Below are 27,557 nucleotides of genomic sequence, written 5' to 3'. Positions count from 1 at the left end.
AAGGCACAGGCAGTACTTGTACACAGTCTCTGTATGAAAGACATTTCAATCAATAAGCGTTAATGCAGAATTATGGTGTTTGTGAAAACAAGAGATTGTAATGGAACTGCTTGATAGTCAAACCACTGGTATTACCAAAAGAAACACAACTTAAGAGCAGAGCAGCATACTCTATGGCTTTTAATTGAACATGTTATATAAACAGTTGCACCATTCCTTTAACTGGCAGTGATGTTAAACAGTACTAATACAAAGAACCATTAGCAATCTTTAAAAAGAAAAAGCTCAGGGTAATGAGATTATAAATTACTAAGTTTAGAGTTACTAACAATAACAAAAATGTTTCTTAGAGTGACAGCACAGTAAAGGATCAAGCTCTTTGCAAAACCTGCTCTCCTTCTGTATTCTGCACCTTTACACAAAGATGACTAATGAGTAAATTTAGAGGCCCTGTTGGTCTCTACTCAGGAGCAAGGAGACTTCGGTGTTTTTAAATTAAAAAAAAAAAAAGTAACACTTTTCTTGTGCCATGCAAAACAGGAATGCCCATGATTCGAAACATAGTATCAATATGTACCATAAAAGCTTCAAGCAAAAAAAAAAATCTAACTCTTCACATTGTCAAAAATGTAAGACTATGACTACATGCACAGGATACGCATTAGAAAGACTGAACAATCATTGATAAGAAAATCAGGTCTGTCTTCCCTCTTAAGAGCACCTATTGCCTCAGTCCAGTACAACTGAGGTGTTAACTAGATTATTATGTTACTACCTTAACTTCAGGGAGCTGGATCCTATTGCATAGTAAGATGCAAAGGAAGCGATGCTTTTTGTCAAGATGTAGCTACATCTTTCTTCTTGGCCTTACATAATGCAGTTACATCAAAATTATTTAAATGAAATGCTTATCCTAGCGAAGAAGCACCTGTGCACTGTAAGTAAGCGAGCCCCCACAGAATGAGAATTTTCTAAGAAAAATGTACATGTTTGGTTAGCTCCTAAATTCTTCTGAAAATAAAATATATAAATGCTTTGCCTTTTGGTGTCATCTGTCTAATTCTAAAGCTGCCTCCAGTCTTCCCTTAAGATTGTTGCACCAAGACCTAGTCATAGACCAATAACCCACAGGTTAGCTAACGTGGGTTCCTATTAATGGCTTATTTGAAAAAGGCAACTCACTAACCTGTGGTACCACTCACCAATGCACAACAGTTCATTCATGTTGGAAAGCTGCCAAGTATCTATGGGCTCTTGTCCGATATGGGTAGATATAAGTCATAGGCTGCAGGAACTGTAAGAAGATGCAGCAAAGGAACAGCCTAGAAAAAAAAGAATCTTTAAAATAGCACTACCAGCTGCACGAGACTAATAAAACCAGATAACTAGATGATCTGAAAGATCCCTTCCAAGCCAGGCAATTCTACGATTCTAATAATTCTTTTTTGCCCTTAATCAGGTCTATGAAAGCAGAGATTCAGCTGCATGGATGTTTTAAGAGACTGCATTTCATGCAGAAAGTTTGCAGCATCACATAAAACTAAGCAAACCTAAACTACACAACGATTAGTAGATGACGAACTTGTCCAAGAACAGGTATCAAAAAAAAAAAAACCACCAACCAAACCGAAACACAACACAACAACAAAAAAACCCCAACCCAATCCACCACACAAAACTGAACCCCAAAACACAATGGAGACAAACTAAGTGATCGATGTTATTTCACCGTATCAGCTTGAGATGATAATTTACCATCCCCTGCATGAAAGGAACAGAAGAGAACAGATCTTTTTAAGTTGTTTCTTATTAACAAAATTTAGCCATAGCCAGGGGACCTTAAGTGTGATAGTCCATGATAACTAACCTACCACTGCTTCGCTGCTATTAAAAGGGATTTTCCTGCTTACCTCCCACCCCTTTGCATCAGGCCCAACATCCATCTGACCTCTATTTTCACTATAATCTAATTAATGTAAACACCAGACATATAAACAGCACTTCAGCTATGAAAAAGAAACCAGAAGAGACAAGTGACAGCATAAGGGTAGGAGAAGCTCCAGGGTCTTACGCAAAGAGAGAAAGGGAGCAGAACCATCTCTACCAGCAGCAGTGAGCTGTTAACACTGGTTTAGCCATTTCTGTGAAACCCCACACCTTAATGTTAAACCAGATTCTCCTTATACCAGGAAACATGTTTTATTAAACGAAAGCCGTAATTTTTCAGCAAAAAGATAAAATGAAGCCTTGAGATTAAGAGTCATCTAGAAAAATACCATACATTTCAGAAGATCCAAGAGCCATAATACTGTTAACAGGAGAAGTGATTAACATAAAAATACAAGAACTGTTCCTCTTCATCTTTTCAAAAAGATGGTTCAACTGTTACTTAAAATACCAGATAACCTACATAAACATTTTCATGAAGATGGGTCTACGTGTTCAATAAATTATTTCAGGAAGCTATGATCCTTAAGTATCCTCCATGATGAGAAGGAATTTCATTCTTTTTGTAGAAATATTAAGTTTTCTCAATTTATCATTAGGACACGTGTGACAGTTTCCACTTCTAGCTACTGTCACATAGTGGCCGGGATTTCCTGACGGAAAACATGCACAGTGATCACAAAAAATGTGAATTCCAAATTCTCATTCATAGAGGAAAACTAAGAAGTTTTCTTGAGATACCCACGAGTAGCCACAGCTTGACCACACCCCAAGCCCTTAGATAAAGCTGAAAGGTCTGAATAACTAAAACCAGTTGTGCAAGTTCACACAGATCTCAAACTCTTCTGATATAGATTGGCAGGAGTCTAACAGTCAGGTGAGGGGAGGGAGGAGAAAAACAGAGAACAGTGCCTAGTGTTTGAGAGTACATAAGATTGCAAATTTCTGATAGCACTGGCATCAGTTGCACACGGGCATACAGGACTAACCTGCAGGTAACTTAAAATCTGCCATGATTTGAAGAAAAATGAAAATTTACCTTCATAAGAGTTCTGATAACCAGCCAGACTGGAACATCTTTCAGCAAAATCTGTCTGTTCTCTTGTATACTGAACAAACATGGAAAAGAAACCCCTGCTCAACTGGGGACTAAGTCCCTGTGAAGTTCACACTGCTGCAGTGGGCTCTGCTGCTGGTTCACAGGAAGAACAGCAATAAAACTCAGTGAAGGTTCTCTCACACAACTTCAAGTGGCTACATAATTTACATGGATTTTGCTACAGAGGAAACTCATTTAAAAAGGGTACTTTAAGCTGTACAGTGTCAACAGGCAAAGCCAACTTTCTTAAAGTTTGAACCAGCCATCTCAAAAGCAGCAGAGAAATTCAGGCTACTTGCTGGGCTTAAAGTCTGTCCAACAAGTGGGACATGCCTTTGAAATCATTTTTTTCCTTTTTTTTTTATTTAAATAATGTATTTATTACCATTATGTAATGCTTCCTATTGTCAGTCCCCATTGAATGTCTTTCTGTAGCTTTCTGATTTGTTCTGAATTTTATAGGCTAGGTAGCTGCCTAAAATAATTCTTTGAAGTTGTAGGAAAAATGTGCAAAGAAGTTGCATTTCGGATATCTTAAAAAAAAAAAAAAAGCCACCACCAAAAAAACCACACAAAAACCCACCACCTCCTCTTATAAATTCAGGAAGCGTGGACTTTGTGTGGAACATCTTCTGCTATCCTTATAGGAGTCCAGCCAAACTCGGTCCAGTTTGGAACTCCTGAAGAAAAAAACCTTTAGGTTCACTGTCTCAGTAGCCTTTCCAGATTTTACCTGTTAGAGTCTCTAAAGAATCAGATTAAGCTTTTTTGGATGACTGTCACAGCTCTCAGTACTGACCAAATGTGTTTGTGCCATAAGACCACTCCTCAACCCCCTAATTATCGTGGAACAATTCTGGTTCTTGGGCTCTGCACAGCTCACTGCAGTCCAGAGATGCATTTGAAAGAAAAACCCTGTTGAGCACACAGAGTGCAGACAGTCTCCAGGGAATTCCACAAAGAAATGTGGCCATGTCCAGATCACAAATTTTCAAAAGAGAATTGGCTCAATTCTGGCAGATTTTCATATAAAATTAAAACAGTAGAGCTCAGCCAGAGGTCATCCACTGAAAAATTTCAAGTAGATGTTCCAGTTCAGAGATGCACTACAACATTTCAAAGAAGAGACTGCCATAAAAAAAAAAGGCACAGACAATTATTCTAGTTTTGTTTCTGAAAACAGATGAAGAATTTTGGCTGAAAGCTTTAAATAAAATTAAACTCAAGGCAAAGAAAAGGCATAAAGTATTTCAGTCCAAAAGATTAGAGTTCAGCAAAGTTATAAACAACTGAATACAGCATCTCTTAAAAATTTTCTAACACTTCCTATTACGTATGGAAATAAGAGATGAAGGAAGAACAGGAGCAGGAACAATGACTCATATGTGAGCTCTCATTCTCACTTATGCAGCAATGCACTTCACTACAGAAGTTTACAGCTGCACAACAAAATAGGAGACTTTGTCAATGATACAGAATCACAACTATTCAAAATGTCCATTAAGAGTTTGCAAAATGATGGGTGAACAACTAGACACCCCCTGAGTTATTTGTGGACAATGTCAGATTCAGTGAAATGACAGAACAGGATGATCCAGAAAACACAAATACAACATAAAACTATCTTCCTCTCTAAAAATTCCAACTGTTTCTTTACTCATTGATATCCGGTAACATTAAGACCCTATGCCAGCTTGTTTTCTCCAGAAAACATTGTATGAAAGGCAAATCTGAGAAACCTTTGCAAGCCTCAGAGATATTATACTGAATTAGAGGACTTAACAGCCTTGATCTTGTAAATGGTATACTCCATCCTAAGAGCACTGAGTAGAGGCAGCAAACAAGAAAGTGAAGCAACCATGGACACATACAAAAGACAATATTCTCTTAAGTTATTACAGAAAATGGAGTACTGGACCCACAGTAAGCAGGAACTGAAGTCCAGAAGGACCAGATAAGATCCCTTATAGTCTGAAGAGGGGAAAAACCCCACCTCAACAGTAAGAAAACACAATGACCAGGAGAGGTTTTTCTTCACTCTTCTGACTCTATTCCAAGCGGTCCTGGACATAAAACCAGAAACAGCCAAGGCCACTAATTCTTTACTTCCAGTTACCATTGCTCAACTTCCACTATGGGCAATTTTAAGCTATTTGAAGTATCACGAGAAGATCACTACACGCAGACAGCCTAAAATTGGAATGCTTTGAATATAGCTACACCTGGTCCAAAGTTGCACCTTTGTCTAAACAGTCGTTCTTTGTTGTTGGGTTTTTTGTTAGTTTGTTTTGGAGATGTTCCCACAACAGATTTCCCCTATAACAGATTTATGTGGTCATTTCTACTTGAAGAGAGGGGAGAAAGATGCAAAAGCAGCAATAACTCACAGCACCACCTGTTGGCATTACAGTACAGCCCAGGGATCACACATAAGTTTGGTATCACCGCTGCCAGCGGTTGTGCTACTACTGCCACACTGCAAGCTTCAGCTCTGCAGACTCCACACACACGGAACTTGGTTTCAACTCCTTCTCCTTCCTCTGTATACGAAACACTAGTTTGCTGCTGCTGCTCACCAAGGAGGCTAAAGTTCATCTTCTTTCTGTGCACTCCCATATGACCAAAATAGATAGTTTACTCCTATCTATTTAATTCCTGCACATACAGGATAGGTATGTTTGCAAAGCCTTTTGAGTAGCAGTTTTCCACACGCATTTATTTGAGCCCCAGGCTTAGCTCCTGCATAGAGGCATTTAACTACCTATGCTGCCTCAGGTGCTGAAGCACAATCACTTCACATTAGAACTAAATACATGGTGCAACTCCAAAATTAGTAGAAAGATTATAAAATAAACATACACACTAAATGAGTCGGAAACAAGGATCAGAAGCACCGGATTCATCTATGCTTAAGGGATTTGCAAATGGTGCTGTATCAGTAGGCCTACCTCAGAAAATTTTGTAACAGAGAGGTACCTTTGTACATTGACATTCATTTCCTGATTTGGCTTCCATCACTGTCCCAAATCAGAGACCACAATTTTTGCCAACATACCTGTAACACCACCATAACTCCTGCTATATGCAAACCACAAGGGTTTCTGACAGCAGAGTAATGATAGCTAAGATAAAGACTACTTTTCCATGCTAATAAACTCAATTATGTTTGCAAAGTGTTTCCCTGTAGATCATTCCTTATAGCAGTACTATAGTGTTTTTATAAAAGAAAAGTGCATACGGAGCATTAGGAAAATTTACAGTGATTAATGAAACTGCAGAACTAAAATATCCTTCAGAAGAGAGGCATCAGCTGAATATTATCACACACTGTTCAATGACTAAAGTACGTCATCCTGCTGCCGCAGAGCACCACTGTTGCCTCCTCAGCCCCTCCAGGACACTAAACCAATGCACATAAACTAGCAAGGCAGAATAGAAGAAATTCCGCTAGGTAAGTCCGTCATCCAGGGTGTCAGCATATTCTTAAATCAACAGCTGTTAACTTACTGTCCTCTCTGAATTCAGAATAACTTGAAAAAGGGCAGGGTACCATGGCTTTAGAGATGACAACCTCATCTTGGAGGCAGTAGGCTTTAGAAATGCCTTGTTTCTAGGAGTAAAAATTAGAAAACTTCCACAAAATTGCTATCTGTTTTACAAGTAGGCTGTACCCCAATAACTTTCTCACTCAATTAAATCAGTTTTATACTTCCTGGAGCAACAGCTCACAGTAGATCTACAAATTACCTAGGTAACAGTTTTGAAAACCTTACTAGCACCTACTCCTAAGTTTGCCTTTGGCAGAGAAAAGTTTTTGACTCATTTTTATGTTCAATTAATCCACAGTCACATTCTTCATAGAAAGACTGCTGGAAAAACTCAACTTGCTGGAAACAGTAACTGTAATTACAGACCCTCTTCAAGTCAGCCAAAATTAAATTGCAAAGTAGATTTTTTGGCATTAAAGATATAACTTAATGGTACAAAGAAAAGCAAGTCTGTGAGTAACAGAAGAAACCAAGGCCAACATTTGTGAGAACTCAGAAAATGAGATACAAGCGGTGAGTTTACAGGGAAAAAGTTGAAAACAGACCCTGAACAAGACTAGCCTCTTTCTAGATTCCTACTGCATAACAAAAAGCGCAAAACTATTTCTTTGCACATCTTTGCTGTATCAAACTTTTGTCAAGCAAAGCATTAATATTGAAAAAAAAAAGAAGAAAACAATTCTATCAAGTGTCATAGCAATGAATAAATTGTAAACCACAGCTGTATGGCATTTTATCTCCTTACATAACAATATTCTCTTTTCTCCACAATTTCCAGGTTCGCTTTACTCACTGCTCTCTGGGATTACGAGGAAAGAAAAAAAAAAAAGAAATCTTAGTGCCTCTGTGTTTCTCAGGAAAACAGAAAACGTCATTGCAGGTGTCCCATTAAGAAACTTATGTGAAGTTATACATGCCTCTTCTCAATGAAACTGGCAAATCCAGGTTCTTTTCACTTATTACAGCTTTAAAACAAGTACAAGGATGACATATTTCTCAACCATGCATAGATATACTACTATTAGTATGCCATGTTAACATTACTAGCATTGAGATGATTGGCTTATCACGGTATAAAATTGATTCATCTCTCATATTTGACTAAAGTTTAAAAAATATTATAGAATTCATGGGCCATGTAGATATTTTTCAGTCTTTGTTTTTACTGCCACACAGCCAAAATAAGGGAATTATTTGTATAACTGAAACAAAATGTGATTTCATAATTTTTGAGCCTATATGCAAGAACTTACAGGACTTGGAACAAAGTCATTTATATTTTAAGAACCATTTACAAAATAGGTGTAACTGCAAATCCTCAGCTTATCTATTGTCATCAGTGATGCTCAGGGAGAGTATTTTCTACCCAAATAAGCCAACTGTATTGCTGAAAACAGGGCTGTAAAGTTCCTCTGGAGCTCAGTGCCAATGAGGATTTCCAAATACCAGTTAAATTTAGATAGCTTCAAAAAGACAACTGATGATACATTGCTATGCTAATTTTTTCCATTCTTAAAATCCTGACCAAAACTAGACGCAAAAAAAAGCCAAACAGCATCCACCAAAAAAATACAACAGTGACCAACAGATGTGGCGAAGGGATAAACCAAACAACACACAAAAGCAGGGAGATTTCAAACAACTTAAGAGTTAGCCCCTAGAAGCTGGCTTCCAGACCTACTCCTGGCAACAAGTATAAGTTTAATCAATAAAAAGTCAGTTTTGCCTGAATTATATACATTTCTATTGTCTACAGCAGAACAAAGTGTTTTTTCCAAAACCACATGCTGTACTAAATCTAAGTCCAAACCTTAATCTGAAATACAAGAAAATGACTACTACTTTTTTTAGACACAAATTACTCTACTGGTCTGAACCTTAAAGCCCCTAACCTCAATTATTCTGTTCACAACTGTTCAACAAATATCAAAATAATAAACTTGCTCAATGCAGCGATCATCAGTCATCCACATAAGCAACTCTTGAGTTATATAGGAGTGTAATTACTTGATAGTTTCGAATTTTAGTCACATTCCTTCTGACAAAAACACTGAAAATCCTTTAACAGATGCTTCACTCCCAAAGGAGTTTGAGAGAACAAAACCATGTCACATGCATATAAGGACTAACAGTTCTACCAATAAAATACTAAATCCTCTAACAGATGCTTCAGACCCCAAGGAATTTGAGAGAACAAAACTGTATCATCTGCACATGAGAATTAACACTGGTCAACCCAGAGCAGTTTTGTCACTTCCTATAGCACAACTGTATCAGTGTTATAAAAATTCAAACTTCTGACAGATTCTCAGGTTTTCTCTTTTTAGGTCCAGTAAGGGTAACAGTAGATCAACAGGTCAGTCAAGGAGTGCTTGTATTTATTCAAATAAACCTTGCTAGAATACAATTCAACGGGCAATAAAAATATCCCTAGAATATAGACTACTACGTGGATTTACGGAACTTGCAAACATTTTAATTGAGACATGAAAGCATCATAGAATACCATAAGTTATTTTGGAATTGTCATACTAGATAACTAATTGCTAAGTTATCTTTATAATAAAGAACAAAAAAGAATTTTCATCCTCAAAGTGAATAAGTGAATAGAAATTAGAAACTCTGTATTGTACACTGGTAAAACTGTAGAAATACATTAGGCTTCCAGAGCAAACGTAGATTTTCTCCAAAAAAGTCCATTTCAAGCATTCTCTTCTGAAGATAACTAACAAACCAACAATCACAATGTCATAATCCAAGATGGGACAGAAATTTGTCAATTGCCAAATCAGGCCATAAGCTAATAATGTCAGCAAATACTAACAGGCAGACAAAGCACTCCTGAAATACAGTAATGAGATATAACATAGGAATAGCCCAGCCTATGAAAGGTACACCCCATAAAAAACCTTCCTGGCCAATACATGCGGCTCAGCAAAGAATACAAGAACAGGTGAACTACTTATTAATACATCCGTGATACCCTCTCCCAGAGTCAGTACTTTGTAGTTCAGGGCCTTAAACCCAGGGGTAGTACCTTTGCATTCTCCAAGATTACATTCATAGAAACTTTAATCTCACAATCTTGAACTAAATTATCACATATAATTTGTCTTGTGCCTGTAAGAACCAGAGGTCCTGTTGTCAAATTTCTTGCTTCTATAAATAAGGCATCCAGATCTTAAGGACAATTATGCTGAAACTTTAAATCCAGTTTATATACAGATCTATCCAGCACTGTGACAATCTGCATTAAGGCCTTGACTTACTATTAGTAAACAAATAAATAAATTTAAAAAAATAAAGCAAAATCAAAGCAGATCATATCTCTTGCCAAAGCTTTAAAGAACGTCAAATGTCCAAACGAGTTAAGCCACTGGCGAGAGCTTGCAGAAATACCCAGTGAGATCTTGACAGCAGAAACTTCGCTCACTTTGAATTCAAGGGACCCTTCTTACATTAAGGATGTGGCTAGATAAGACAGACTTGAGAGAACAAACCACTGCAGTCTGAAGGGACAGCACACCACCATCACCCCCCCTCTGCACCCTCTCACACGCCCCAGACCACTCTCTTATGCCAACGCCAGCACTCAGAGTTGGTCTCCCTGGCAAGTTGGTATCCCTCAACAAGCCATTACCAACTAACCCAGAAAAGAAAGGAGAACATCATGGATTAAATGAACTGGTTGAATAAAAATTGAGAAATCATGTCAGAGAATCTGGGGACTTCAAGTGCGTAAAAATGCAGGTACAATTTAGGACAGGTCAGACAGCAGCTTTATTAACTACGATCACAGTGAGAGAACATTGACAGCATCTCTCCTGGTCCTCTGCCAAGTGATCGCAGAGACCTAACAACCTGTACACTATTTCAGAAAAAGGCAAGGAAAAACAATCATTTCAACGTTAACAAAGCCAGGTACCCATCCCTGAGAAGGATGGACTCCTTAAATCCCTTGCTAAACAACCACAATACTAAGGAGGACACAAGCAGTAAATAACATGACAATATGGAGAGATGTCTCTTGGTGGAGCCTATAGACATGACACACCCAGTATTATCCTAGCTCAGAAGTGGGGAGTTGGAAACAATCACAGACTGTTAGCTTTTAGTTGAAAGGAATGTTCTTTTACTGAAGATAAGATTAAGAGGTCTGGCAAAGAGATTAAGGATTAATAATTTTACCACCACAACTGTTTGGCAGCTTAAAAATACATAGTTATTATACATATAAATACATATTCCTCTTCTAAGCCATGAGTGAGACCAATGAATGAGAAATGAGATCTAACAAGTCTAAAATACTGCAAGACACAAGTGAATAAAAATTTTAATTTATTGAGCAAATTTTAAGTAAAAAAAAAATGCATTTTGATAAAATTGTTGGTTTAACTACTCATCCAGCACATCTGAAGTAATGAACTACAAACCAATTTTAAAATACTATTTATATATTTAATTGAATTCCACTTTCTATCCAAGTGAGGCTTAACATATGTTTTAAAAAAATAAAAGTATATAATTCACCGTTCCCAACAGAAATGTGAAAACTAAAGATCTAAGAAAACAAAGCATCAACTAAGCAGTATAAGTGTTTAACCAATTCTATCACACAAAGGTTCCAGTCAACTGAAGATTAAAGATAATTTGCAGTCTAAAATTAATTCACTTTATCCATATGCTACTTCAAAAGAATAAAGAGACCTCTTACTGCACTAGTGGAATGATTAAAATACTTCCTTCTTCACAGAGGCCAAACGTAACAGCACTCGAAAAAACAAAGCTCAGTATTGGGTACTTTTTCCATAAGCAAGTCAGTCAATAAATCAGACTTTGCTGCACAGGCCTTACCGCAAAACCAAAAACCTAAGGTACAGAGGCAGAGTGTATAGTTGGATAAAAAAGCCGATGTACCTAAGCAGACAGAATTCAAGGCATCAGAAGTTAGAGACATCTTGGAGATGGAAGTCTGTTGTTCAAGCTCTTGTCAAGAAAAAGGCCACTTGCTGGTCTGCCCTATAAACATGTTCATCCTTAGCTAGCCAAGTTCCATGAAGAAAATTAAGTCAAACTGGCATAAGCAAGCACTACAGCCTAAATTCCTGTTATTTAAAGCCAAATATTCTAAGATATTATCTTGATCAGCTTTTATCACAATCTTGATCAAGCCTAATTGATTCAACTGCAGTCCTTGAGTCTCTACTAGCCTAACGGAAATATGTAAAAGGTGCCAAGTGCCAGACCTTTTTATCCCAGAATTACAATTCTTAATCCTATGATTGACATTTGGGCCTTCAGCAATGAGGCACAAATAATTTCATCTGGGAGCCAGGCTGACTGTTGAATTACTTTCAGAATTCATTCTGCTGAGAAGGAACAAAAATGTTATAAGATTTAGCACTGCAAAGAAAACTATTTTTGATTGCTTTTACTGCACTTACATTTTTAAGCAATCTTTCAAATTTCACCTCTGTAAATATACTCCAACCAGAAATCACTGGAGCACTTGCAAACACTGTAAAAGATTCTTTCTGCCTGTAAGAAACTGGTGCTCGCCCTAAGTATTGTGATATGTATTGCAATACAACCATATTCTAAGAATGCTCCATGCATCATCAACAACAATGAGGATATTTATTATAAAAACCTTGAGCTTAGAAAGACCTTATGCACTGCACTGAAATTTTTCTTATTCTGCTGCAGCAAAAAGAAAAGCAAATTCCTGCCCTCTTTGATTGTGCAACTACTGTAGAGACCCAAACTTTCACAAGAAAGGACTACTGGCTTAAATACTCCAGCCGATAACATAGTACATAATCAAGTAGTATCCAGCTAGCCAAGAACACACCGTATATGGCTACATAAAGAAAATACTTCAGAGTCCTCAAGAAGTATTACTTATCTGGGCAGCCTCCATCTCCCCCTCCTTCTTATCCCAATCTTTCAAAGATAGGCTTTAAATGCTTTGCAGCTGTCCAACATTAAGGCTGAAGAATTCAACAACCACGGCTGTCTGTGTAAAAGCACAGGATAAAACGCAACTACCACCTTTATCCAGGAATTCAGGACCAGTTACAGATCCAGAAGAGGTTCCTGATTGCAGACCTCTTTAACCTGTAAAATTATTCTTTCTTCCTTCCAGATAATCCTTCAAAGGAGTTTCTACCATATAAACTAGTGCAGACTATGCATAACTACATTGAGTTTTAGCCAACCTCTCTCACAGCCAAAAATATCAACCACCACCACTGCACACATTTTCTTACCGAGATTTTCAGAAGGTCTGCATAATCTTATAACCATGAAGTTAGTGAGCCATTTCGTATTTCCTGAAACTAAACTGCACATTAGATGATTCACCAATTAGTGTATTCATGAAGCTTTAAAAAGCAATCAAAATTTCATTTTTGTTGAAAAATTTAACAGAGATGTCCAGCTGTATGCATGGAGAGAGCATGTGGGCTTTTCTCCTTTATTTAACTTAACTAACAGCTACGTTAGCTGGTGAAAAATATTCAGTGTGTCAGAGTTAATTTATAGAGCTGACAAAGTATAAGGGCTCCAGAAGGTATAGCATACATTTACTAAACTTCAAATACAATATTTTAACTAGATATAGCTGAAAGATTAAAATAAGCTGTCCAACAACCAAACCACACACATACATTTCATTTCAGGACACTTCTTATTTAATGGAGCAATTGCATGTTTATTCCAAATTAATGCACAGGTTAACAGTATCAGAGAAGTTGATAATCCTTCTGACCCCAACCCCCATAAATCAAAATGCATTTTTTTAAACTAGGTTGACATCTTCATAAGACAACAGGCATCTCAATACAGTGCAGGCCATGATCAGATGGAGGGGAAGCACTGCCTATTGCTCAACACAACCAAACCTTGTGGCCTTAATGAAGCCTCTAGGCATAAATACCACACCATAATACTAAGCACTAATTTCCCCTTAAGGTTGAAGAAACTACCAAGCATAGCTCTTGGGGAAACAAGAGGCAAGGAAATCCGCCTAAAATAGACAGCTACTCAAGAACTACTTAACTAGACAGCCTATTCCAATAGTTTGGAACAGGAACTAATATTTTATGAGTTTATGGTGAAGCCTTTACAACAAAGGCTCGCTCTTTCATTCTACTAAATCAAGAATGTAGACTTTAGTGAAGAAAAAGGTATCCTGTTTAGTTTGTTTTCACTATTTGTAGCAGTAAATGAAACATCACCACTTTAACTAAATCTTAAGAATAGATAAGCCTGCTGTACAAAAGTTACATGGAATCATCTGAATCCCATGAAGTATTTAACAAAAATTGAGCTATTTAGCAACAAGCAATCAAAGGACAAGGTGGTTTACAACTATTAACAGCAATCATCACTATCCTTTGATTAGACTAAAATACATCTCTTACTTAACTTTAATCATAATGAATGAGACCAGGAAAATGCACGTTATACCATTTGGGTTATCAGCCCATCAGGGAAACACACAAATTGCCACATCAAATTCGATGAACAGCCTTCTCTCTAGAACCTTGCCGCAGAGTGACAGGTTTCACATGTTTCAAAGAAGATTAAAAAAAACCTTTCTAATAGAACACAGTTGATTTCTAATCTCTTCCATCTGCTCTCTCTTTCTTAGATGTACCTGCCATCATTAAAAGACCAATAAATGAGCAATTCTGGATATTCCTCCAAGGACTAACCCAGCCATTTTTCCAATGCTCTCATACATATGAAGTCATGTCAAGTTATTGCATGCTACCCAGCTGTCTAAATTCACTAGTTGGTTGTATTGCTAATGCAATTCTGAAACCAGAGTAGATGCAAGACATCTAGACCAACTGGAAAATCAGAACAGATTTCAGCAGCTCAGTCCATCAGGTCTCACAATTGTTTTGTTTTCTCTTTTTTTGTAGCTTGCTTTGGACTGACAAAGAATGCACCCTTGAAGTACAACTAATTCACTCTGCGATAGTTATTAATGTACAAAGCCCACAAAAAGACAGAACTGAATCTGTTCTGAAAAAGACCCTATTGCTAAGACTATTGCTTTGATACCAGGCCCACTTGAATATCTTGGTTTGGTTTACAGATTGACAACTGTGAATGAATTAGGAGTTTGTTAACTTGGAAACTTGTCTTCTTTCAGTATCTCACTGTAGCAACCTCATCAACTGAGGATATTCAAGGTAACAGGGGTTATGTTCAGGCTGAGGGCTGCATGACATCTTCAGCAGGAAGCCTTTACAGGCACAAACCTGCAGGACATGAGATCTTGAGGTGTGTGAACCACACCTTAAGATTTCTATGGACGTAACACAATTTAACTACAAAATTGCCCTAATGTCATCTGTGTGCGCAGCGGCTCATGAGAGATTGGAACTCAGAAGAAAAGTTAGGAGATCTAAGTGAGTAAGACAAATAGCATTTGGGGGCTATGATGTACCCAACGGTCAGTACCTAGTGACACAACCCCAGCTTCCCTTCCTGAAATGGATTTATGAAAGTACATTCCATCCTCCTCAATAATCCATTGGACTCAAAACTTCTGGCGCCCATAAATTACAATCTCAATGTTGCACAAATACACTTTGTGGGGAGGAATGGGACTAAAAAGTCTCCTTTGTAAGAGTACTGTATCTTGGAGTAACATCCCTAAAGTGAAGTTAACCAGGTTTACATGAAAGGAAATTAGGAATTGCACCCTCATTGTATAATCCCATAATAAAAATAAAAGCACTTCTAGAAAGACACTTTAAGACACTGACTCTGTAAAGAACTTCACACTAAAAGGTCCAGCAACTGAACAATCTCCTTACAGTACTGGGTCCTAACTGAGACTATATTAACAAAATCATTAAAATGAAACTACTCTAAAGCTACATTTTAAATGACAGTACCCTTAAAAACTAGTGAAATATTTACTATGGTACTTGCAACCACAGAAGGGTCTTTTTTGCCATTCACCTAGGAAGAAAAAAACCAAAACCCCATACGCTGAAAGGCAACAGCTCACCTCTAAAAGAATACTAAGTTTAAAAAAATTACACAAATGATGTTAAGATACAATTAAAAAAAAAATCACGAAAAGAGAATACTCAAGTGTATTCGAATGATCTGAAGTATTTAGATAGCCATGAAAATGCAGTTTAGTCTTCTGCACAATGTTTTAAAGAGGAAACAACCTCTCAAGATTTTCACTCTCACCTTGATATCCAATGCACATACTTAGTTCACCTGTCTTCTGAAGGAATCAGATCAAATTGAAATGATATCCAGTCAACTTCCATGCAAATTTATAGAACATATTAATTTTTAAATGAGGTTATATAAATGCAAGCTTTAGTACTACTTTCCATTCATATCTTCTCCCTGCAAATAGTTCACTTGGGCCACCTCTATCCCCAAAACATTTTCTTGTTACAGGAGTATACTTCACCAACAAAAGCACTCCTGAAGTTGTTGCAATTTATGTGAGAAAAGCCATATGTTTGGCAAACTCACAAACCATACTGCAATTAGCTTCAGTGGAAAAGTGCTGTATTTGTCATAAGAAGGTTCTTGTGGCATGGTCAGGTATCACACCTCACAGGACGGGGTATAGTACCCCATATGACGATTAGCCTAAAATTTATAGCTTACAGTCATAGAAACGCTGCAGAAAACTTCAACAAGTTTTAGAGGAGAAAGGGGGGAGGAGGGGGAAAAGAAGGAAGTATTCAAGGTATGGAAGCCTAACTATTGAACATGCTGTGCTCATAAGAATATATGATCAGATGATACACAAACCTGATGAAACAAACCTATCAAGAGACAGAAATGTATTCCACACAATTAAGCTATTGTGATTCAGCGCAAGTATTGAATTACAAAGTTAACAACAGCAGAAATAACACGATTTACTGCTTCTGCCATTCCCAGAAACCATTCATAACTTTGAGTTAGATGCACATAAGGGCGACTTCTAAACTTTTGAGTGCTCATGAGGGAAGCAGCCTGATGTTCAAGGCAGCACCCTCCGCAGAAGGGGTTAGCAGCAGGTTGTGTGCCCCGAAGACTCTTTCATGGCAGGTTTGCGGGGGTGATTTCCACATGGACAAACGCGAATGCAAACCCAACGACAGCAGACCGCCGGCCAAACCCACCACCCACCCCCCGCTCCTGCACTAGCTCCAAAATTCACCTGGAAGCCCCAGAGGAGCAGCCGCAGCCCGGGGCTGCCGTCCCGACAGCCGCCCGACACGGGGCACCCCCGCCCGCCCGCCTCGGGCTGCCGGCTCCCCAGAAGGGCTGGGGGGGGAAGGGGTTAACTTCCAGCCCCCCGGGCTTGGCTGCGGACACCAGCCCCGGCTCCCCCCGCCTCTCTCGGGAGGGCGGCCGGCACCGAGGGGAGCTGCCCCCCATACCGTCCCGTCCGTCCCCTCTCCGGGGCGGCCTCCTCCCCCGCGGACATCCCGCCGCGCCCCGGCCCGGCCGAGCTCCGCAGCTTAGCCCTCGTCCCTCCCGTTCGCCCGGCCCCGGCCCTTTCCCCTGCTCCCTCGGGCGCTGGCTGCCCGCGTCCGGGAGACGGCGGCAACTCCCCGCCTCCCTCACGGAGCCGCGGCCTCGGCGGGCGACAGCGGGGCCGGGGACCGCGGCGGGGAGCGGCCGCCACTGTCCGCCGGGGGGCGAGCGGAGCAGGTCCCGTCCGCCCAGTCCCGACCCCGACCGGGAGGCACCTACCGCTGCGCCACGGCGGGGACAGCAGCCCCTCAGCGCCGTCCCGCCGGCCCCAACGGCCGCAGCATCCTCCGCCGCCCCGCCCGGGCCCACCGCCTGCCGCTCGGAGCCCGCGGACACACCGATCCAGCGGAGCCCCCCCTTCCCCGGCCCCCCTCCGCCGAATGGAAAATAGTTCCCCGGGCCCTGGAGCGGAGAGAGCGGGAGCGACACCTCGCTAGCCAATGAGAGCGGGCCTGCCCCTCGGCAGCGCCAATGGGAGAGGCAGGCTGGCTGAGGCGGGGCTTCCCCCAGCCTACCGGGCCGCGGCGTCGGGACTGACCCGCTAGGATGTCTCCGGCTGGCCTCCCGTTGGCAACCATCTTGGAGTCGGGCACGATGCCCAAGCTGGGAAGGGGCTCGCCGGTGGCCATTTTGGGTTCGGGCTGAGGGGTGCGGGGAAGGGCTGGGTCACGTGGTAGGGGCCGACGGGAGGAAGCGGCGGGCAGGAGGACGGGGGGGCCCTGGTCGGTCCCTCCCCAGCGGGCCGGACCGGGTAGGGCACCGTCCCGCCCGCGGAAGGCGCAGCCGGGCCGAAATTCACTTATGACGCCCGGCGTCAGGACAGGGAGGCAGCGCCTCGCCCGGCCTCCAAGACCCCACGGAGCGCGGGCGTGGGCTGGGCTGGGCCGGGCCGGGCCCGGGGGGAGCCCGGCTGGCCGGGCCCGGCGGCGGTGCGGGCCCCGCCGCTTTTCCCCGCCGCCACGGCAGCGCTCGCCCTCGGAAGGCTGAGAGAAGCGTTGAGAGCGGCTCCCAGCGCGGCCCGAGTGCGCGTTTTTTGTTTTTTTAAGGAGATGGCTGCCGGGCGGGCGGACCTGCCGTGGCCGCTGCTGGTGCAGGTAACGCCGCCCCGGCATCCTGACTGGAGGAGTCAAACGGCTCCTCGTAAGCAGAAGGGACTACGAAACGCCTGCTAATTGAGAGTCTTGAAGACATATGGATGTTCACAGAATCATAGAATGGTTTGGGTTGGAAGAGACCTTAAAAATCATCTAGTTCCAAGCCCCCTGCCGTGGGCAGGGACACCTCGCACTGGACCAGGCTGCTCAAAGCCCCATCCAGCCTGGCCTTGGACACTTCCAGGGATGGGGCATCCACAGCTTCTCTGGGCAACCTGTTCCAGTGTCGCACCACCCCCACAGTAAAGAATTTCTTCCTGATACCCAGTCTAAATCTCCCCTCTTCCAGTTTGAAGCCGTTATCCCTCGTCCTATTACTACATGTCCTTGAAAAAATTCCTTCTTCAGATACTGGAAAGCTGCTGTAAGGTCTCCCTTACATTGTTGGACGGGATTAATACCGCGTTCAAAACAGTTTCCCCTCCCTACAACAGGGGCCAAACTCGTTGCTTGGCTACAGTACAGGTGAAGTACGTTTGATCACGTCAGAGAAAGGAATTGCTTATTGCTGCACCAGTACAAAATGACAGCTTGGCATTCCAAGTAACAGAGCGCATCTCATCTTTCTGCATCTATCAGACAAACTGGGACACTACAGGACAGAGGGTGGACAGTCACATGTGGAAAAATGGTTAGATCATCCAGCTCAGAGGGTGGGGGTCAGGGGGTTGTACTTTACTGGAGCCACTAGCAAGCAGAACACTGCAGGGGCCAGTGCTGTTTGACATCTTTCTCAGTGACTTTTGAGGAGGAGATGGAGTGCGTGCTCATCAAGTTTGCAGGTGATGCCAAAGTGGGACGGTGGCAATGCTGGAGGACAGACCTGCCATTCAAAGGCATCTAGACTGGTTGGAGGAATGGCCTGAACAGGAAGTCTACAAAATTCAGCAAGGACAAACTGCAAGGAAATTCACCAAGTCAAGCACCTGGGAAGGAAGAGTCCTCTGCAACAATACAGGCTGGGGACTGGTGGGCTGGGGAGCAGCTTTGCAGGAAAGGACATGGGGTCTTGGTGGACAGCAAGTTGGCCATGAGCCAGCAGTGTGTCCTGGCAGCAAAGGTGGCCAAGAGCATCTTGCGTTGTACCACCAGCAGCATAACCAGTAGGCCAGGAAAAGTGATTATCTGTTTCTACTTAGCCACATGTAGAATAGTGTGTCCAGTTTTGGGTCCCTGAATGCAAGGGAAACCTCAGCAAACTGTAGCAAGTGCAGTGGAGGCCACCAGGCTGTTCAGGCGAAGCTGCGGCACTTGCCCTGTGAGGAGAGGCTGAGGTAACAGGCCTCTTTCAGCTTGGAGAAGAGGCAGCTTCAGAATACTTCTGCATACACAACACAGCCTAGCATATACGTTACCAGCAAAAACCCCAAAGATGAAATAATACACTGTATAAGCAAATCTGCACCTTGGAAGAGGATGAAAAAATATAATGAAACATACATAATTGATGTTAGTTGCATTCAAAATGATACTGATGAGGCCAATGCGTGAATTTACATTTCTAGAACAGGGTAGCACTCATGAAGGATTCATGTGTGCCCAGCACAGATGCAGCTAAATTGCCACTTGGCAGTGCTACATAAACAGTGCAAGAAAGAATGAGCTAACAAGTAGTAACAACAGGCAAAATAAATATACAGGCAGCATAGCCAGGATCTAGTTAGTCTTAACAGCTCACCAAGGGGAAGTGCGAAGTCCTGCACCTGGGGAGCAATAGCCCCAGGCGCCCGTACATGCTGGGGGCTGACTGACTAGAAAGCAGCTTTGCAGAGAAGGACCTGAGGGCCCTGGTGGACACCAAGTTGAACATAAGCCAGCGATGTGCCCTTGCCACAGAGAAGGATAACGGTATCCTTGGCTGCATTACGAGGAATGTTGGTCGAGGGAGGTGATCCTTACCCTCCACTCTGCACTGGTGAGGCCACACCTGGAGTATTTGGGCTCCCCAGTACAAGAGAGATATGGAGCTACAGGATAGATTCCAACAGAGGTCTGCTAAGATGATTAGGGAATTGGAGTATCCCTCCTATGAGGAGAGACTGGAAGAGCTGGGACTGTTTAGCCTGGAGAAGAGAAGGCTCAGGGGATGTCATCAATGTATATAAATATCTGAAGGGAGGATGTAAAGACGACAGAGCCAGGCTCTTTACAGTGGTGCCCAGTGACAGGACCAGAGGCCATGGGCACAAGCTAAAACACCAGGTGTTCTGCCTGAACATCAGGAAACACTTTTTCACAGTGAGGGTGACCAAGCACTGGAACACGTTGCCCAGGGAGATTGTGGAGTCTCCATCCTTGGAGATATTCAAAAGCCATCTGGACATGGTCTTGGGCAACCAGCTCTAGTTGATCCTGCATGATGAGGGGAAGTTGGATGAGATGACCTCCAGAGATCCCTTCCAGTCTCCACCATTATGTGATTCTGTAACATTTAATATCATCACACCACCTGAGAGATTTTGCTTCTAAAGCATTGCTTATCTTTGTGTTGGTTTTGGCTGGGATAGCGTTAATTTTCTTCATAGTAGCTAGCATGGGGCTATATTTTGGATTTGTGCTGGAAAGTGTTGAGAATACAGGGATGTTGTTACTGCTGAGCAGTGCTTGCACAGAGTCAAGGCCTTTTCTGCTCCTCACACCGCCCTGCCAGCGAGTAGGCTGAGGGTGCGCAAGAAGCTGGGAGGGGACACAGCTGGGACAGCTGACCCCAGCTGGCCAAAGGGATATTCCATGCCATATGACATCATGCTCAGCATATAAAGCTTGGGGAAGAAGAAGGGGACTGTTCAGAATAATGGCATTTGTCTTCCCAACTAACAATTACATGTGATGGAGCCCTTCTTTCCTGGAGATGGCTGAACACCTGCCTGCCAGTGGGAAATGGTGAATGAATTCCTTGTTCTGCTTTGCTTGTGTGCATTGGCTTTCAATTTACCTCTTAAACTGTCTTTACTTCAACACATGAGTTTTCTCACTTTTACCTTTCTGATTCTCTCCCCCATCCCAGAGTGGGGGGGGCGGGGCGGGCAGGGAGTGAGTGGGCGGCTGCGTGGTGATTAGTTGCTGGCTGGGGTTAAACCACAACAATCTTTTCCGCAGTTACCCAGTACTGACTCCACTTGTATAAAAGTTCCATAAATCAGTTTTAGCTTCAACTTGTAGGCTGTTTCCCTTTTTAATTACTTCTGTAGCAAACTAGCATTCATTTTCACTTCTGGTATGTAGTAAATATTTTTATGCTAGATACTTACAAACTTCTCAGAGGTATAAAGTTTTAGTAACAAAACCCCCAAGATTTGCTATATCTCTTCTTATTCATGGAGCAAATCCTCTTGATATTACCATTTTTGTCAGGATTAAGGTTCAGTAATGAAAACACCTGCCATTCTGGTCTGCTACTCTGGCAAAGAACTAGTAACTGAATAGAGGGAAATAATCAACTACTTTGTTCTAACTACCATATGTTTTGTTTTGGGGATCTGACGATAGGAAATGAAAGAAAATAGGCTACTACTTGCTATAAACAAGGAGAAAATTTCCTAATAGCAGCAGAGGCAGGCTGTTCCCAGAGCCCAGCGGGATGGAGACTGTGTGACTGGTGGTTATTGTCCCCAGGCTTCACCAGCCTGACCCATGCAGCTGTGGGATCTACTTAGGTTCTGGGAGGAAGCGTTGGTGCAAGGGACCAACACTGAGACCTCAAAGCATGATGCCACTTGTTGTGGTATTTCTGTACTAATGTGTTGGTATGGACATCTTAAAGAGCTGTATCAGTTAGACTTGGAAGAATATGAGATAGCCATGGGCAATCGTGGATGCCCCAGACTATGAGGCTGTAACAAGTCTATTAAAAGAAATCAGATCACCTTCTTTCTCGGGATGTGCACACACCCTTGAATGCAAAACAGTTCTCTGGGGAAACATCTGGGCAATCCCTTTTTTCATAAGGCAACTCATTTTCCCAACAGAGGGCAATGGTCCATTCATTGTGGGAGGACAAGGGGACACTGTGAAGAAACGGGGCTTGGAAGAAGGTGATCAGAGGCTGGAAACCGAGCAGGCTGCTACCTCCCACATTGGCCTGCTTTCATCTTTCGATGTTTATTTCCCGGGCGTGCCGCCAGCTCCCGTGTGCGCTGCCAACAATGCAGCGCAGCACTGCTGGGCATGTCATGCACAGTGCCCTCCGCCTGCCACTCCTGGGTGACAACGCCCACTTTCTGTGCTATCAGCCACCATGGTTGCTTCACCAGCCCTGAGCTACCACACTGACTGTGTTTCCCTAGCTCAGCTCTGCCGAATCGTTGCTGCTCAGTGTCCCTGGCTGATCCTGGTTCTCTGTGAAAAGTTGCTTGAGCCTGGCAAGCTCTGCAGCTCTGCCTCTGAGCACCTTCTCTCACTCCCTTCTCCAGGACTTGTTCTCTCTGCAGCCTAGAGCATTTCTGAGAAAGCAAATGCAGGCATAGACCTTAAATAAAACTTTTTAATCCCAAACAGAGCTTCATAAAGTTTGATGAAGTTAGTCAAAGGCACATGTTCTCCCCTCACTCCTAGCAGCAGCATGACACATACCAAACCTCAGCTAGTGTGTCGGGAGTTGTAAAATCAAATTGTAGTACAGCAAAACAAAACGGTGCCCTTTCAATTTTGGCTGGCATAGCCAGCAGCCTTCTCTGCAGACCCAGCATCTCTGCCCTGTGCCCAGAAGTCTGTGTGTCTGTGAGAGCCATGGTGCAGCTGTAGCGGTAGGACTTCACTGTGCCAGGGTGCTTCTTCCAGGCCATAGTGACACACAGCCAGAGGATTGCCCATGAAAGTCAGAGCAGTCATCAGAAGTGTGGTCATTTGATGCTGCCTCCTTACTTCCAGGCTTTTTCCCTTCAGACTGGAACTAGATGCACACTCCTCTCTCCTTCAGCCAGGCAGAGAATTAGTGATGGAAAATCTAAGATAATAGTGAGGAAAAACAGCTGCAGTAAAACAATAATAACCACTTTCATTATACTGCTGAGGAAGTCTTGGTGTCTATGATTAAATAGTGTCAGCGAAGGACACCTTGAAGCAAGAGGTTGATGAGCATGTACTAGATAAACCACAAGATTTGGGAAGAGGGACTTGCAATAGGGACAAAGACCTCAGCAAAGCAAAAGTGGACAATCCTGGGGCAGGTAAAGCAAGCTTACACAAGTGCGAAGCCTTGCCTGGTGTCTAATCTAACAAAAATAACCTCAACATGGGACAGATTTAGGATTAAGAACTGAGGAACCCCCATCAGCAGGCCAGGCGGCTCCATGCAGCTGGACACCTTGAGCTACCAAGTGCTACCCTGCTTTGCCTTCACTGACCTCTGACAGTTTTGCTTTCATGTAAAATGAGCTGCAGCATGGTGATCTGGTTGTTCGCAGGCTTACTCATTGCTAATTATACAGGACCAAAAGTTGCATCTTGCCCAAATGAATAGAAGGCAAATTTTCACTTAAGAAAGTGAGAACCTCAGATATCAGAAGAGAACTATATATTTGAAATGTTGACCTGAACATCCAGCACACCTGCCCTGGCCAGGGACTGCCCTTCGAAGAAAAGGCAAGGCTGCTTAAATGACTGGAACCAAGCTGGGGAGACAGAGGTCCAAAGGTTTTTAATCTGGGCCAAGTGAACATGACTAGAAGTAGAAGGGTGTGAAATAAGGATACCCTGGTGCAATCACTGTGGCAGAGGAAGAGCTCAGAAGCAGTTACTTGCTTTCTCCTTCAGTCCTTCGCTTTCTTCTGCCTGCTCCAGTGCAGCTGAGCTGGGGGAAAGACCTCAAAGCCTTTCTGGATTTTTCTGAAGCTGAGTCATTGGGGTGGATGAAATAAGAACACCTATGATGCTCCTTTCTCCATTGTTGAATGAGCATTAACACCAAGGCCGAAACATCAGCTTTCTGATGCAGTAGCAGGTTCTCCGCTTTGCGGAGTGTTAAGAGTGATTCCTCCTGCCGGGCAAAGGACAGCCAGGCTCCAGGACAGCTTCAGGCAGGCGCAACGCATACAGTGACATTCAAAAGAACTCTGACATGTCCAAGCACCACCCAAGACTGTAGGATGTGGTCTTGATCTTTCTTTCACTGAGTAATACAAAACAACTGCTAGAACCGGTCCCTAGCCTACCCTCTTTTGCTTACATGCTTCTTCATTAAGTAGCTTCCAATCATCCCAAGAGTCTAGAAGTCTGCTCTTGCGGGTGCGAGGAAGGTATCATTTTAAAATATTTTCCTTTGAAATGGATTTATTTGTGATCATCTCTGGTGCTCTATTACTAATTTGTTAATTGATGTACTTTTCTCTCGTTACCAGTAAACAGCATCTACCATGACCTTAAAATGACAGCAGAGTCTGAAGTTTTTAAGAGGAAGGTAGGTGATTTGCAAAAAGTCAGGACTTAGCATTTTTTGAAAACTGTGTCTCTCTTTAAGGTATTTGAAACTGAAGGTGTAAAAGCAAAGAAACCCCAAATCATTAGTTACTTCTGAAAATTTTAGCCAGGGAACACTTTTTTAGTGCTGGTTGTGGAGTCATTAATTATCACTGCATAGAATGTAATAACAAACCAGAGCTCCCCAATGGGCAAAAGCAAACCACTTCTCTCCTAGCTTTTCTTTTTTTTTTTTTTTTTACTGCAATAATAAAACATATTATTATGCACTTCCAACCATGAATGTTCTCCAAAGCAACTCGATATTAAAACCCAAATCATCTGACTGGATGAGTTTTTACAGATTGTTACAGCAGGGCAAGCCAGGAATGTTATTAGAGTGGCCTGAGGCATGGTGCTATTCCATGGAAACTGAAAAACAGTTAAAAATTTGAAGTGTTCCAAAATTCATTTTCTCAAAGGGGATTTGTGGCACTGCTGAGATTAGAGCTGTTCCTATTCAAGCAGCTATGTTCCCGATGAGACCTTCATTTGTGCCTATTTTGTCTCAACGTTCTGGTTTATTTCACCCTGGCAGAATACTAATGTGAGCTGGCGGTTGTGTTGTCTGGACTTGTTTCGTTTTCCCTCCTTTCTTCAGCGGCAATGCATTTGCATAGTTTTTCAGGCTACAGCAACAGCAGGAAAAGATTGGGTTGAAACCTACTTAATGCCACCCAAATACATTCCAGGTTTGTATTTTCAGGGCTCAGTCCCCGTGACTGCGTACTGTGCTGCAAGACTGGCAGACCGTGCCTTCCGCAATTCAACATGGAAGACCAGTTTTCCGCATTGATGTAGTACTCCTCATCTGCAGAAGTCAGTTAGTTAGAAAGAGGCTGAGCAAAATGATGTGTAACTCAGGTGCCAGCATGAACAGGATTGCGTTATTTCACCTTGCTGAGTTTTAGAGTGAAATTAGGGTGCAAACAGGTAAGAATCAAGGCAAGAGACATGGGCCAAGGTTTCTCAATATAGGTATGAGCGACCTACAAAGTTGCTTTAAAATACCTCTTTGTTCCCCAGGTCACTTGACTGTCAGCATAACTTGAGTATAAACTGAAGCAGCTGAACAGTCCCCAAGAACAAGAATGTGCAGGCTACATTCTTCTGTGGCAGTGCCTACCAGGAGGTGCTCTGGGAGACATTCTGCTTGGTGGCTTCACTCCACTTGGAGATTTCCAGACTTCCAGCAAAGATGTTTTGAACTTGCTCTGTGTGTTCAGAGCACTGAAGATCAGTGATGTGGGACTGAGGGTTTAGATCTCTTACCCTCATAAAAATCTGATTATAATCTGTAATGTTTGATGTTAGTGGCTACCAATGGGATTTCTGAAGGCTGGCAGCTAAACTTAAAGAATGGAAAAAAGTATTGAAGGAGTCCATACAATGTCAAAACATCTGAATGATTTAACTTAAATTATCTTGTGTCTGAGCATGTGCCTGTATGTATGCATAAATATAAATATAAAAGTAATCAAGGTAGTAAAAAAAAGACAGAACATGTCAAATTTTCTTAACTCTGTCAAGAAACACAGAAAATACACGGTGTATTTATTTATTTATTTGGATTTGGGATTTTGTTGTTGTTGTTGTTAAGGGGAGAATACAAACTGTGAAATACAACTACAGCCATCATTGAAGAGAGCTGCACAAATGAAAATTATAGGCAAATGAGAATGAAATGGTTAGAATACTAATAAACATACAATTCATGTGAATCCAGTGTAATTTACATAAGGGTAAACCAGGTTTATGTTAAAATTAGTGCCTATTTCCTGTATCAGGGCTGTCTGGATTTACTACAGATTGGACACTAAAAGATGTCCTTATAGTAACAACACAATAAAGACTTGAAGCTTTCTTTTCTTGAAGCAAATTTACAGAATCACAAAGTCAGAGAACGGTTGAGGTAGGAAGGGACCTCTGGAGGTCATCATGTCGCCCAGGACTGTGTCCAGTTGAGTTTCGAATATCACCAAAGTCGGAGACTCCACAAGCTCTCTGGCCAAACTGTGCCACAGTAAAAAAGTGTTTTCTTGTGTTCAGATGGAATTTCACATGTTTCATTTGTGCCCATTGCCTCTTGCCCTGTCTCTGGACACTACTGAGAAGAATCAGCCTCCCTCTTCATTGCCTCCCATCAGGTATTTGCACACATGGATAAGATCCCCCAGCACCTCCTTTTCTCCAGGCTGAACAGTCCCACCTCTCCCAGCCTCTTCTCCTAAGAAAGAGGCTCCAGTCCCTTAATGACCTTTGTGGCCTTGTGCTGGCTGGACTCCCTCCAGTAAGTCTACATCTCTCTTGTACTGGGGAGCCCAGAACTGGACATCATACTGGAGGTATGGCCCCACCAGTGCTGAGCAGAGGGAAAGGATTACCTCCCTTGACCAATGCTCCTCCTAATGCAGTCCAAGATGCTTTTGGCATGCTGTTTTCTGGGCGCAGTGGTGTACGCCTGCAGTCCCAGCTACCTGGGAGGCTGAGTCTGCCAGACTCAGGGGCTGCAGTGTGCTATGCCAAGCAGGTGTCCGTACTAAGGCCACCATCAGTATGGTGATCCCCAGGGAGCTCAGGGTCACCAGGCTGCCTATGGAGGAGTGAACCAGGCTGGGTTGGAAATGGAGAGGGTCAAAATTCATTGCAATAGACAAATTAAAGAAGTTGAAAAAGTTTTAGATGTGAATTTTAAACCTAGAAGGGAATTAAGTTGTCTTAAATGTGCTATATTTTGAAAATATTTCATGATAGTTTGACTTTTTAAATGAGAGGAGAATTTTTTCACATGTTCAGCTAACTAAATAGCAGCTACTCATTTTCTAAATTAGTTTT

General features: G+C 42.3%; 1 protein-coding gene across 6 annotated transcripts in view; it reads right to left on the bottom strand.

The window, feature by feature from the left end:
* SOCS5 (suppressor of cytokine signaling 5) overlaps positions 1-27,557 on the bottom strand; it is a 75,973-nt gene that overhangs the window by 18,612 nt on the left and 29,804 nt on the right. The window contains exon 1 of one of the 6 annotated variants that reach the window (XM_063328644.1): positions 17,332-17,482. The exons of 4 other annotated variants lie outside the window; for them this stretch is intronic. The gene's annotated coding sequence lies outside the window, so the exon portion shown is untranslated. Of the gene's footprint in view, positions 1-16,792; positions 16,823-17,331; positions 17,483-27,557 lie in introns of those variants that run through there. One more of the 6 variants, XM_063328650.1, reaches the window with a different exon arrangement.

Source organism: Chroicocephalus ridibundus, chromosome 3, assembly GCF_963924245.1.
Source record: "Chroicocephalus ridibundus chromosome 3, bChrRid1.1, whole genome shotgun sequence".
Taxonomy (NCBI): Eukaryota; Metazoa; Chordata; class Aves; order Charadriiformes; family Laridae; genus Chroicocephalus; species Chroicocephalus ridibundus.
Note: the sequence above shows the minus strand (reverse complement) of the source record. Positions and strands in the feature narration are given on the sequence as shown.